Source organism: Pelophylax lessonae (genome assembly GCF_965119305.1).
Source record: "Pelophylax lessonae genome assembly, chromosome: 13".
Lineage (NCBI taxonomy): Eukaryota > Metazoa > Chordata > Amphibia > Anura > Ranidae > Pelophylax > Pelophylax lessonae.
The window spans coordinates 17934425-17949455 of record NC_138780.1 but is presented as its reverse complement, the minus strand read 5'-3'; positions in this window follow the sequence as shown (position 1 = coordinate 17949455).

Here is a 15031-nt window from a genome sequence, read left to right as displayed (position 1 = left end):
ACTGGTTGCTAAGGAAGCAGCAGGTGCTTGCACCCACTGCGTCCCTAGAACACACATATGAAACTCAGCTCTTGCTGAACAGAGGGCTGAACGGGCAAAAGGTTTTGACAGTTGTCTCATCCCTACTGACCATTCTAATATGCAGTCTTTACTGAAGGACAACACTGCTTTTGTATTTTTTTCATTGTATGTTGAGTTTGAATCCAGATTGTGAAAGGTGGAGGTGGAAGGGGCTAAGACGAGCTTGACTTTTCCAGAAAGCAGCACATAACCTTAGCTCGGTGGCATATCATCCATGTGTGCAGGGTGTTCCATGCATATGAGTCCCCGAGGGAAAGGGGGGGGGGGGCACTGTGACCTACAATGCACACATGGATACATAAACACACCACCATACACTCTGCAACCAACTCCCTGCACTTACATACTACCCACCTCCATACACTCCATACCCCTCTCCTGTACATACTACCCACCGCCATACTTCATACCCCTCTCCTGTATATACTACCCACCGCCATACACTCCATGCCCCTCTCCTGTACATACTACCCACCTCCATACACTCCATACCCCTCTCCTGTACATACTACCCACCGCCATACTTCATACCTCTCTCCTGTACATACTACCCACTGCCATACACTCCATACCCCTCCCCTGTACATACTACCCACCGCCATACACACCACACCCCTGTCCTTTACATACTACCCACCTCCATACACTCCATACCCCTCTCCTGTACATACTACCCACCGCCATACTTCATACCTCTCTCCTGTACATACTACCCACTGCCATACACTCCATACCCCTCTCCTGTACATACTACACACCACCATACACTTCATACCTCTCTCCTGTACATACTATCTACCGCCATACACTCCACACCCCTGTCCTTTACATACTACCCACCTCCATACACTTCATACCCCTCTCCTTTACATACTACCCACCTCCATACACTCCATACCCCTCTCCTTTACACACTACCCACCGCCATACTCTCCATACCCCTCTCCTGTACATACTACCCACCTACATACACTCCATACCCCTCTCCTGTACATACTACCCACCGCCATACTCTCCATACCCCTCTCCTGTACATACTACCCACCGCCATACATTCTCCAAACCCCTCTCCTTTACATACTACCCACCGCCATACACTCCATACCCCTCTCCTGTACATGCTACCCACCGCCATACACTCCACAACCCTCTCCTTTACATACTACCCACTGCCATACACTCCATACTCCTCTCCTGTACATACTACCCACCGCCATACACTCAGCACTGTACATTCACTTGATTAACTTTACTGCATTCTGCACTATGTAAGTCATCTTAGACTCTATAAACCACTTTAGGACTTCCCCACGTAGATTTACTGCGGCAGGGCGACCCTTAAGTGCAAAATCACATCTCTATATGTGATTTTGTTGAAGGGCTCTGGGGGGCGTGTGCGCGCCACCGAAGCCGTGCTCTCGCTGTTATTCAACACAGCGGCAGCCAACCAGCGGGTCCATCAGCCACCTGCGATCGTGCAGGAAAATGACAGAACAGCGGTCTGCCTATGTAAACAAGGCAGACTGCTGTTCTGTCAGACAGGAAGAGAGAGATTGTGTGTTCCTACTAATCAGGAACACAGATCTCTCTCTTCCTGCAGTCAGTCCAGTCCCCTTACAGTTAGAAAGCACTTCCTAGGAGCACACTTAACCCCTTGATCGCCCCTGATGTTAACCCCTTTCCTGCTAGTGTCATTTATACAGTAGCAGTTATTTAGCACTGATCACTGTATTGGTGTCACTGGTCCCCAAAAAGTGTAACCTAGCATTAGATTTATCTGCCGCAATGTCACAGTCCCGCTAAAAATCGCTGATCGCCACCATTAATAATAAAAACAATAAAAATATAAAAAGTCCATAAATCTATCCTATAGTTTGTAAATGCAATAACTTTTGCGCAAACCAATCAATATACGCAATTTTATTTTTTAAAATTTTTTTTATTGGATGTGTTTTATAGCAGAAAGTAAAAAATATAGTTTTGTTTTTTTTTTTTTTTGTTTTTTCAATATTGTCGGGCTTTTTTGTTTACAGGGCAAAAAATAAAAACCGCAGAAGTGTTCAAATACTGTACCACCAAAAGGGTTTTTTGGGTACAGCGTCGCACGACCGCGCAATTGTCAGTTAAAGTAACTCAGTGCCTTATCAAAAAAATGGCTTGGTCATTAAGGGGGTAAAACCTTCCGGGCGTGAAGTGGTTAAACCACACCCCCTTTAAGCCACGCCCAATATTTAGTGCAATTTAAGCTACACCCACATTCGGCCACATTTTTTTTTATCAATGCCTAGGGCCCACTTTTTATTTTGCACGCAGGCCCACTCATTTAACGATACGTCCCCAGGGGAGGACTGGGCCAGGGGGCAGAGGGGCATTTGCCCCCCCCCCCCCCGGCCACTCTAATGCCCCATAAAAAGGCTGCACTGCTTCTGCCACAGACATGCCTAAAGGATTCCAGGTGAAGAGAAGTAAAAAGTCCCCACTGCTGACCTACTGAGTGCAGGATGAAGACAAGGACAGAGCGCATGCCTCCCCCCTAACATGGATAGTGTAAACTGTGTCTGAACAGAGGGCGGTTCCATGCCCCACTGGAGACTCTCCTCCCCTGGCCAGCCCTGATCAAGCTGTCCCAGCTCCACCCTGGTGGCCAGGTCAGGAACATGGATTCGGCCAGAGAGTAGAGAGTACCTGGAGTGGAGCTTCAGCTTGGAATGGGGGTCAGGAGGAGGCAAGGAAGAGTGAGAGTGGGAAGAGGCACCATGGGCCTCTGGTTTGTACTTGCCCCCTGGGCCGAAAGTTGCCAGTCAGCCCCTTTACGTCCTTGCTTTAGCTGGATTACGAATTATCTCAGGTTTGGCCTGAATTTGAGTTCTGACCAAACTCATAAGGAAGCTGTCTCTGCAGGGCATTCTCAAAGAGGTGGTAATGCTCATGACATCATTAGCCCAATATGGCTCTAGTTATACCTCCTCTGGATGCACTTGAATGTGGTTTTAACCAAAGGTCACCTTGGCTTTTTTGTCTTTTTGATCTTTTCACCATATGCTCACTTTGAATTACCAAATTTTGTGACAGGTCCACTTTAGGAGGTGAAGATAAATGAGGCTGATGATGTTGCGTGTTCCGTTTGACACCGATCACTGTCACCATGCTCTCAGCCCGTATGTTGGCAGCGAGTCCGCCTCTCCGATCTCCGTGTTGGATTGCTGCCATCTATCAAATCCAATTTGTCCGAGTCTTGAGTGGATGAAAGCAGATTGAGTTTCTTCTGCTCATCGCAGCTCCGTTTGTCAACTTCTATACATCAGTCTTTGTTATTAAAACATTGTGACTGCGTTAAGTTACTAAATATTGATCAGACGTACGGACTTTGCAGAAGGACAGTAAGAGGGAGAGAGAGAGGGAAGTGTGCCAGTGTACATGTAACATTATCCCCGGGTTAAGGGGGCCAAGCTGAGCATCCCCCTAGGGACATATATCACTGGAGATTCAGAGAGGACATTAAAAACATCTCCATGCATTTACTACAGCTGTTACACTGCAACACCCTGCTACAATCCCATCTGTGTCAGAAGCAGCTAGAAGAGAACTAAGGATGAGCTTCCAGTTTGGTTTGTCCCAAACCCAAGCTGTTGATGGCCAGATTTGGCCAGTTCGCCTGCCCATTTGAACCGCTGGCTGCTGCAGCTGGAAGTCATTCAATTAGTAGTGGTATGGTATCTCTGGATTGCAAACCAGCCCGGTTAGTACACCATATTAATGAGTACTAAAACTACTTGGTTGCAAGGTCCCCACATTGGGGCACAGCCTTGGATCCCTGTTGGGGTGTTCAGATGTGGGGACAAACAAACACACTTACAGGTATAACCCAGCGGTCAGGACTATAGATATCCATAACCAAAAAATTGCTGTGAAATGTTCAACTTATTTTCTTGAGATGTTAAACGGTTATCTCAACCTTGTTTTTATCCTCGGCTAGAATTGGTAAGAACCTTTTTGTGTTTTCCGTCTGCAAAGGAAATAACCTGTCTATATGGCTGTAATGTTTCAAAACCTAATAAAAATGTATATTTAAATATAAATTAGTAGTGGTAATGCTACCACTACCAGTTGGAACAACGAGTGAGAAATAGATGGACTTTAGTGGTACAACATTAATTAATTAATGTTGTAATTAATTAAATAATAAAAATGTATATTAAATATTTAATAATAATAAATAATAAATAATAAATAAATAATTAATAATAAATAATTAATTAAATAATGTTGTAATTAATTAATTAATTAATGTTAATGTTAATGAATTATTAATTACAAATTAATAGTTTATTTTAAAAAAATAGTACTTATTAATTCAATAAAATATCACATATAAGACACCAGTTCATTTGTAAGAGACAATACTCCCTCAATAGGTATTAAGCCCAACACCATGGTGGACCATAAAGCCTGGATATTGAATGTCCCACTCCAAAGAAAGGAAATGCTGTAATGGCCGAAGGCCATAAACGTAGGGTAAGTAAAGGTGGCCAGTATCCAGGTGGTGGGTCCAATTGGTTGCTGATTGATCTAGCTCAATATATTTCGCGCTATATCGCGCTTCTTCAGGAGTGTATTATCGTGGGGCTGAGAATTATTTCTAAAATCATACAATAAGAACAATAAGATAATCAGAGGAGGCGTCGTCAGGGACCATAGAAAGCATGCAGAAAAATTTGCCCTATGGTTGTGGAGATGGGGGCACATCTATAATGACTTAAAGGCGTGTCATGGTTTTAATAGGGCATTGTTGATTGTAGTGGGTAGAAAATGTGTACTCAAAGAAGGCTAATGAAACAATCCTCTCCTTGATATAACCTTTAGTAGATATCACGGTAATCAAATGTATCAAAAGATTGCATGTTACTCGACACAGTCCTGCCATACGGTGGGTATCTTATAGCTGGAGTCTTCTCCACTTGTAAGCTCCACTTTGGCCTAAATGTCACATAGCTGGAGTCCTCTCAGGCTCTGTTGTGCCACTAACGTCCATCTATTTCTCACTCGTTGTTCCATGTATTTCAGGATGAGGCACAGTTTATCTTAACAGTGTTCACAGTGCCACTCTGTGGTGACACCTAATCTATCTAATTACCACTACCAATTGTTTTAATTTGTAAGCAAGCCAGCAGGCATCAGGGTGATGTCATTGACAAAATGTGGTCATGGACATGTCAGTAGGGCCTTGATTCGCCGATAACAGTCATGCTGGCCAAGGGCACCTAGCCAGGAAGGCTCACCTAATGGTATTCTGTAGGCATCCTCTTCCTATCAACCTTTTTCCTATAGTTCTTCTGGCCCCAGATTATAAAGGGAGAGGCAAACCCCACCCACAGAAGCCACCCAGCAGAAGGATTTCCCTAAAAGGGGTACTAACCCCTGCTTACAGACATATATTGGTCAATGACATCAGTCAGCATGCCCAGATGGTTTATCAATTTTCAGCCGCGGACACAGTCATTTGCAATGGGAGTAGCGATGGGAGAGGATATTTGTGGCACTGGTGGTTGTGTTTGTTTCAGTGGATCATTGGGGGGAGTTTCTCATTGGGATTGACGATGAATCGACATTGATGGATATATGACTGACGTAGGTTTGATTTATATCCAACTGTAATTTGCAAAAAAGAGTTGTTTTAACTCCTCAAAGAGTGTGGCGTTGGGTTTTTAATGCTTGTGTGAATGAGACCTTAAGTTATAACTCTATAGGATTTCTTGCATGTGTTTTATCTCCCCAAAACAAGAATGCAGCAAAGGAAAGTTACCTACTTACTGACTTCTTTACACGTTATACTACAACAACATAATTTGAATTATTACATTCTTCATATGCTCAGTTAAATTTAATCATTTTATTCACTTTATGCCCTAGGTTTATCTTGAATCTCAGGAAGTAAAGGGAAATTTCCAACAGAGAACCTGACAGGGCATTAAAGCTCTAGGTATCTCTTACCCAATCCAAAAAAAGAAGATTTTGGCATTTAGATACTCTTTAGAGTTTACAATTACAAACATGCTTGATTTGGCTGGATATTTTGAAGACGTTTAAAGGACCACCTCATGTTGTGTAAAGTTGTCCTTTAAAGCACATTTTTAATTCCAGGTCCCAACAACACCAACACCACCCTCCCATAAAGCCCTTCTTAGATGTTTTTGCTTTGAAGACCCCTATGCATGTCGATTTTTTTCTCAGTCTTCAAGCTGGTCCAGTGATGTCACTTCCTCCCTGGCAGTGGTGGGTGGTCCTACCTCCTGGACTTAGCAATGCTCACAAAGTGACACGTAAGCAGAAACTACTTTAGAAGCACGGTGAGACATGGCCATCTATTCTCAACTAGGGTTCCTGCAGAGTTTGCAAGGGGTTCCATGAGCTGTGGATGATTGACCTCCCTCCTGATAGTGTCTTCATAATTTTGAGACCGATGCCCTTGGCAGAGCCAGGTCCAAGACACCAATGATCTCATTAGTTGTCTGTAAATGTGACATTCTTACTACTACTGTAAGGAGGACATTCTTCTCACGGATCAAGAATGTAGGATCAAGCATTTTCCCACAAACCCCTTATTATTTTACCAGGGGTTCCCCTAATACCTGAAAATGATTTTAACTGTTCCTTTGAGGTCAAATGGTTGAAAAAAGGTTGGTTCAGGATGTGTGATAATGCCACCCTAGGGGGCAGGTCCATGAAAGCCTTGACTCACAGGAAGTGGATTGAATAGCACTGACTGTCATAAAACCTGAAAGACTGGTGGCATCTAATGGTGGAGATTAAATACTAGGGAGGACAGCTGCAGAGGCTAACCAGTGATGCGAAATCTGTTTTTTTATTTTTATAGGTGAAAGGGGCCAAATTAAAAAAGTCTGCTTCAACATCCCCGCCCCCCCCCCCCCCCCCCAAACTTTCTCAGTGTAAGCCATATAACTGAATACACAACCTTTAGCCCCGCTTGCACATTTCTTCATTGCGTGCCATGCAGGCTTTGCACAAAAAAAAGCCTTATGCCCGTCCTCTGCTTACTGCACGAGCATACTTCTGGCCCCATTTCAATTTGTTCGAAGGCTGGTAGAGTCCTGAAGTTTGTTCAAAGGCTGGTAGAGTCCTGAAGTTTGTTCACAGGTTGGTAGAGTCCCACAGTTTGTTCAAAGGCTGGTAGAGTCACACAGTTTGTTTGAAGGCTGGTAGAGTCCCACAGTTTGTTCAAAGGATGGTAAAGTCCCACAGATTGTTCAAAGGCTGGTAGAGTCCTAAAGTTTGCTCAAAGGCTTGTAGAGTCCCACAGTTTGTTCAAAGGCTGGTAAAGTCCCAAAATTAGTTTGAAGGCTAGTAAAGTCCCACGGTTTGCTCGAAGGCTGGTAGAGTACCACAGTTTTTTCGAGGCTGGTAGAGTCTCACAGTTTGTTCAAAGGCTGATAGAGTCCCACAGTTTGTTCAAAGACTGGTAGAGTCCCACAGCTTGTTCAAAGACTGGTAGAGTCCCTGTGATGGTGTTCACCATCACTGGAATTTAAGGACAGATGGGTGAGGGGTTGAATTGCTTCATTTTTGTCAGCATGGTCCATTGTTCCCTTTGCCATGAGGTTTCTGAACAGGAAGTCCACTCCTTATATGGTCATCCCAGGAAGTTCTGAAGAGACGGTGGGTCAGAAAAGGACTTCCGTCTAACTTTTTAACCCCTGGAGGGATTTCTATGATTTTTGGTTATGTTTGCATTTGAAGTATGCTGATTCTGAAAATGTAACTTTTATTTGAATGTGATGAATATTTTAGAAGTTATGAAAATGTTGCTTACTGCCTGAGGTGGCTATTGTCAGGTGTGCTAATGACCTCACCTGTTGTCTGCTAAGGGAGGTATTGACACTCAGAGGAATGTGTATTCAGGGCTCGTTAGGGAACCATTGTTCTGTGTCTGACTATTATGGACATTGACTGCCCCCTGGGGCTTCTGTCTCCTTGCATTGGTCAAAGTTATCTGACCAATCACTACTGACTCATTTTCAAGCCCTCATTTGCATTGGTCAAAGCTATCTGACCAATCCCTGTTGACTCATTTCAAGCCCTCATTTACATGGATATTCCACTTTCTGTATAAAGTGTGCTGTGTTCTTCCAATAAATTGTCTTCCTGTTTGAACATACATACAGCTTGCCTGGTGTTTTGTTCTAGTGGATTCCGAACGGCACATAGCTGTAGTTCGGATCCCGGATCCTTGGTTGACCGTACCATCAGACGTTGCGATCGGCAAGCGGACTTACTAGAAACAAAGGAGTGTCGGGAGAGCGGACAGAGCGAGCAAGGGTCTCGTCACAGTCCCACAGTTTGTTCAAAGGCTGGTAGCGTCCCAAAATTTGTTAGAATGCTAGTAAAGTCCCACAGTGTGCTCGAAGGCTGGTAGAGTACCGCAGTTTTTTTTTTTTTTTTTCGAAGGCTAGTAGAGTCTCACAGTTTATTTGAAGGCTGGCAGAGTCCCACAGTGCAGATCTCTGGAAATTTCAGTTACTGGACAGGGCTGCACAGTGCATATCTCCAGAGTGCTGTGCATTTAGCTACTGTATCCGGCTTACAATTTACAGGGTAAGAGGAAGCTTGAAATGAAAATTTCACTTAAAGTGAAATTATCCTTTAATTTAAAAAAGTTCACCATTGTCTAATAATAAACCGTCCCTTCTTAGGGTGTTGGGCTCAACAAAATGTAGATTTATGTATTTGGAGGCTTCACATTACATTATCTTGTAATACAAAAGCATGTATGTATGAACAGCACAGGAAATGTTCCACGGAAACCTTAATTACCCCCTCTACTAAGGGTCTGAAATGGCCTAATCAATACCACAGTAAAATTATGATTATTAGCTATTCAATGGACGTTGAAAACATGGAGTCTTGAGGAGGAAAATTATGCACTTTGAATTACAACCTGAAAGATTTTTGTAAATTTTTCTGGAATATGTTAGACTGGATACCATTCTGTATGATTTTTTTATTTTTTATTTTATTGCTACCCCTTATTAAGGTCAGTCATGGTCTAAAGAGGGCCACAAACTTGATCTTGATGCTGCCAGTAATTGGAGACTGCAAATGGCGCAAAGGGCACAATTGTCCCAGGGTTGTATCTACCGTCAATCTTTGACTCTGTTTTTTAATAGCAATACTTTGGAACGTTGTGTATGTTCCAAGCCCAAAAACATGTTCATTCACACACTATACATTTGATAATGTTAGGTATTGGTGCCTCCAAATCCCTCAACCTCTCTCATATAATCCTACCCCAATACAGCCAGAATTTTCTCCATTCAGTTTATTCCATGAAAGTTTAAAAAAATAACAACAGTTGAGTTTTAATGCGCCATCTGATCGCCTCCAAAAATGTTTGCTGGATTGTATGGAAATTTCATTCAATATGTGTAATAGCTGATTGGAAAAAACATTTTTTATATTTTTATTTTAAAATTTAATTTGGTGGCATGTAGAGGAACCAATCCCTCCATGTAGCCAGTTTCCCCTCATTTCTCTTCCACAGACATTCAGCGGCTGCAGGAGGGAAATGGAGGGCATCGGTTTCTCCACATGCTGCCCCCGCTGCCTCCCTATCCCTATCTTGCTGCCCCGGGCCCCTGTATGCTTTCCTGGCCCCCCCCCCCCTTACCCCCTTGATCTGTCAGGATGGAGAGCGGGGAAGGAGCCGGTAAATGTGTTTCTTACTGGCCCCTTCCTTGTCTTAATGAATAGTCAGTGATCAGTAACAATTTTTTGGTAATTTTATTATATATTCATAGCTGGGGCAAAGTAAACTGTGCCTCGGTTTATGAATGAACGGTAAGTTCTGTACAGAGCTATTCCTGTTTATTCATTCTGTGCAGTTAAGGCTGCAGAGAAAGGGATTGATGAATCTGTTCTTAGTCTATTTCTCTGTCTCAAAAGTGAGACATCAGGGGTCTGTTTAGATCCCTCATATTTCACCAAAATTCCTAAAAAATATGTAAAAAATAAATTTGTAACAAAAAATAAAATAAAATAAAATGGTAAAAAAAAATAAAACAAGAAAAATAAAAATCTACTGACACCAGTGGCGGAACTACCAGGGTTGTAAAGGTCACACTTCAGACTGGACTCTGGGGTTCTGCCACCGGTGGGGGACACCAAGATGACAGGAAGATGGCCTGCTGCGGGACCGTAATAAAGGGTCCCATGATGGGAGTAAAGGGCCCTGGGATTAGTAGGAAGGGCCTTGGTTGAGGGCCACGGGGGCCCTTCATGATTTCTTGCACTGGGGCCCTGAACGTTCTAGTTACGCCTGTGCTTTGTCCCGTGTCCTATGTGCTTCGTAAGCCTTGCTGTAAGATCAGACAGGGTGCCCTCTCCCCCTTCCCCTAAAGCCACCCAAAAACGTAGCTAGCAAAGAGATAGCTGCTTGACAACTGGCGCTTTTCTCGGCTCCAAGCACTTACCTGAGACAAACAGCAGCAAGGGGAAGGCAAAGGGAGAGGGGCATGCCAGCCTCCCGTCCATCTGCTTTCCTCTTGGCACCAGTTGTCTTATTTAAGGGCTTAGAGCTGAGACAAGGGCTAGTAGCCATCTTCTTGCTAGCTATGTTGTCGGACGTCCTTGGGGGGAAGGGAGGGGGCACTCTGTCTAACCTAGTAGCTATGCCTACAAAGAATGTAGGGACATGGGACAAAGTACGACATAAGGTTTGTCCCTTAGACTCTTTAATTTATGAGTCTTTTATTATAAAACACGATAATCTCTGCATGAATAAAAAAGCAGCGTTAGGGTCTTTGGTTCGAATCCCAACCACAACGCTACCTATCTGCATGTTGTCCCTGTGCCTTCATGGGTTTCCTCCAGATACTCCAGTTTCCTCTCACACTCTAAAGACATGCTAGTAGGGCAATTGGCTCCTGTCTAAACGGGCCCTGGTATGTGTATTAGCTAAGATTAAGTGTAGAATGGAAAATTTGGGCAGTTTTGGGACTTTACATGAGACACCGGCGAGCACTGCACAGCGTCTCCATCCCTGTATATAACAGAACTAAAGAGAAAAAGGGGATTAAAGAAGGTGTGTGTGTGTGTGTAAACCAACCGGCCCTTAGTTTGCTATACTTACCCACCAGTCTGCTGACAAACCAAATAAACCTGTCTAACATAATAGGTTAAAAACAGGGGTTTAGTGAACACACATTTGCAAACGCATGTATAAGCTGCAGGCCACTCCAAGGCACCCTGTGTATCCTGCAGTCCTAACACTACCTAACACTACACAAACTGAGTGTCTTCAACATGGGAGTACATGAATGCTATCAGCCCTGTTGTCAGGGATGGAGACGCTCGCTTTACAGGCTGGTGTTTCATCTAAAGTCCCATTTTGCCTTTACCATCTATATTATTGGGATGGGGGTGTGTGTTTCCCAGCTGGTCATTTTTTAGTTTGCACCCTATGGCTTTCACATAGCCATTCGTTTTTCAATACCAGTCATGGCTGGGGGCAAGTTGGGGGAGGATTGGGCCATCTCCAAGCTCACCTGTTTCCCATCCATCCATTAGCATTCTTGTACTCCCATGTTGGAGACACTCAGTAGACACTCAGTTTGTGTAGTGTTAGGTAGTGTTAGGACTGCAGGATACACAGGGTGCCTTGGAGTGGCCTGCAGCTTATACATGCGTTTGCAAATGTGTGTTTACTAAGCCCCTGTTTTTAACCTATTATGTTAGACAGGTTTATTTGGTTTGCCAGCAGACTGGTGGGTAAGTATAGCAAACTAAGGGCCGGTTGGTTTACACACACACACACCTTCTTTAATCCCCTTTTTCTCTTCAGTTCAAGATCAAGTGTAGTATCTGTTATTATCAGTGATCTAATGGAGGTTCTGTGCTGTCATTCTAGCCTGACCAAGGTTGGCATGTATGGCTATGAATCTCTGCTAGAGTAATGGGGGCTTGAAAGGTTAGTACTGGCTGGGATAGAAACCGGGGTGCCCACAGTCAGTTGGGGCACAGAAGTAATCCACCCAGGAAAGCTGGAAGAGCTGATTACCTCCTGATCTGAGTGATCTACAGTACCTTGTATGACCATGGGCTGGGAAGGCAGAAGGTCAGCAGTGTCTATGTCCCCTGGGAGTGGTCGCCCTAGGGGGGCTCTTGGGTGTGGGACCCCACGGTGTGAACAGACACATGGTTACAGTCACCAAATGCTTTCTATTTGCACTGCGACTTTTAGGGCTTGGCCTTTTGGCTAAGTCTAGTGGCAATTTTTTCTATTGGGCCTCAGGGCCTGGCCAGTGCACTATTGCTCCTACGTTTTTGTCTTACTTTCACATTTGTGTGTGTTTTTCTCACTGGATGAAGGGTGTGAGTCCTTGGGCTTACCCTGACATCTAGGTGGAGGAAGTGTGGCCCTCACGTTCCTTCCTCCTTAGCACCTGAGGGGTCTCTCTTTGTGAGAGTCCCTTGACTAAGTATTCAATGGTCGACTTAGGCTGACCTAGAAGAACGGAGTCTGCCAGGCCTTCTGGCTAGGCAGACCATTGTAAGCCTTTGTCCCTGTCAGGAGCCTTGCACCCAGGGGAATCAGGGTGGAGGTCCTACCCCTTCGGGGGGGGGGGGGGACTAAAAGCACACACTTAAATGCACTTTTTAGTGTGTGTTTCACCTGCATGTATACAGGTTTTTTCACATAAACCGATGGCGCTATATAAATACCTGTGTAGCACTACTCCCTTGGGAGCTGCTGGTTACGGGTTCCCCTGGGTTAAAATTAGCAACAGCATGACAGTTCAACATTTTCAAAGTGATTTTGGCTCAGTTAGGAAACAGTCTAGGAGCTTTGGCTTGTGTGTTTTTATTGAGAACTTGGATGGGAGAAGGGAATGAATGGGATACTCCAACTTGTATAACTATGCACAATTGGCTGGGACGACTGAATAACGCTGAGTGCGGCCAGGCCGCTGCTTCACCTTGTCAGTAGCAGTGAAGTAGTAATAAATGAACTGTCTGAGGTAAACTGTACTGTACTGCAGAACAATCTTCAGGGCCCTTCCTGGCACCCCCTTTGTTCCTATTCTTCAGGGTCAACTACACGGCACCCCCTTTACTGTTACACTTCCTGTGTGAGCTAGCTCCTTGATCCCCCTGACTTCTCTGGAGTGGTCCCCCTTCCTGGGCCGACCCTTTGGCAAATCTCTTGGTACTCACGGACACTGTTTTTCCCGAGAGACTCTGCCAGCAGCTCCACTGTCAGCACTCTAGATCTTCTGCAGCTCAGCTCCACACCTGGTTCACTAGGCCGACTGCCGGAACCACCTTCCTCATACCTGCAGGAGGAGAGACAGCCGTCCACCTCCTCCTGGGACTTTGCTCCCGCCAAAAGATGCATGTCCCCGCCAAAAGACACATGTCCCCTCCGTACTTATGAGCAATCCCAGGATGCATTGCAGGAATGCCCTCCCACTGGGACTGCCATAAAACATGATGTGTCACTGGCTAGGTTTCCTCCACTGTCCAATAAGCTCCCTCATTGGATACAGTGGGGACACTCCCTCGGACCCAGTGAATCACACCGGGGAACATGCAACAGGCAACCTAATAGATCAGGCTCCCCTGATAAGCAGAAGGAGCAAATAGATGCTTTTTCCTAGCACCTACCTAGGAGGGTGCTACATCTGTTAACCACTTGCCGACCGCTCACAGTATATTTACTGCGGCAGTCAGCCCCTACTGGGCAAAGCGATGTAGTACTACGTCACTTGCCCAGGAGCCTGCAGGGGGCGAGTGCGTGCAGCCGGAGGCACGTTTTCCGCCCCCGCTCGTTCACGGCCATCCCCGCGCGTGTGACCGGCGGCTTCCTATGTCCGCCGGCCACTCGCGATCTCCCGCTGGAGAGGGAGAAAGACAGACGGCTGATGTAAACAAAGCTGCCTGTCATTCTCCCTGATGTAACTGCAGAGATCATACGATCCTGCTATGTAGGATCGTATGTCTCTGTGGTTACATCACAAGCCACGCCCCTTTACAGTTAGAATCACGCCCCTAGGGACACACTTAACCCCTTGATCACTTAATAAAGTTAACCCCTTCCCTGCCAGTGTCATTTTTACAGTAACAATGCATATTTATAGCACTGATTACTGTAGTAATGTCACTGGTACCCCCAAAAGTGTCAAAAATGTTAAAATCTGTTCGCCGCAATGTCGCAGTCCTGCAAAAAAAATCGCAGATTGCCGTCATTACTAGTTAAAAAAAAACTATAAAAATGACATAAATCTTTCCCTTAGTTAGTAAACGCAATAACTTTTGCGCAAACCATTCAAAATACGCTTATTGCGATTTTTCTTTTCCAAAAATACGTAGCAGAAAACAAATTAGCCTAAAATGTGAAAAAATTTTGATTTTTACATTTTTTTTGGGGGGGGGGGGAATTTCATATAAAAAAAATGTGAAAAATATTGTTATTTTTTCAAAATTGTCGCTCTTTTTTTGTTTATAGCGCAAAAAGTAAAAATCTCACAGGTGATCAAATACCACCAAAAGAAAGCTCTATTTGTGGGGGAAAAAAAACATTAATTTAATTTGGGTACAGCGTCGCACGACCGCGCAATTGCCCGTTAAATTCACGCAGTGCCGAATCTCAAAATATGGCCTGGTCGGGAATGGGGTAAAATCTTCCGGTCTTAAAGCGGTTAAAAATACGCTCATTGAGAATTTTTTTTGTCAAAGACATGTAGCTAAATACATTTTGGCCTAAATATATGACAAAAATTGAATATATTGGATATTTTTTAACTGTCAAAGTAGAAAAATATTGTTATTTTTTCAAAATTGTTGCTTTTTTTATTAATATCGCAAAAAATGAAAAGCGCAGTGGTGATCAAATACCACAAAAAGAAAGCTCTGTTTGTGGGAAAAAAAGGACGTAAAC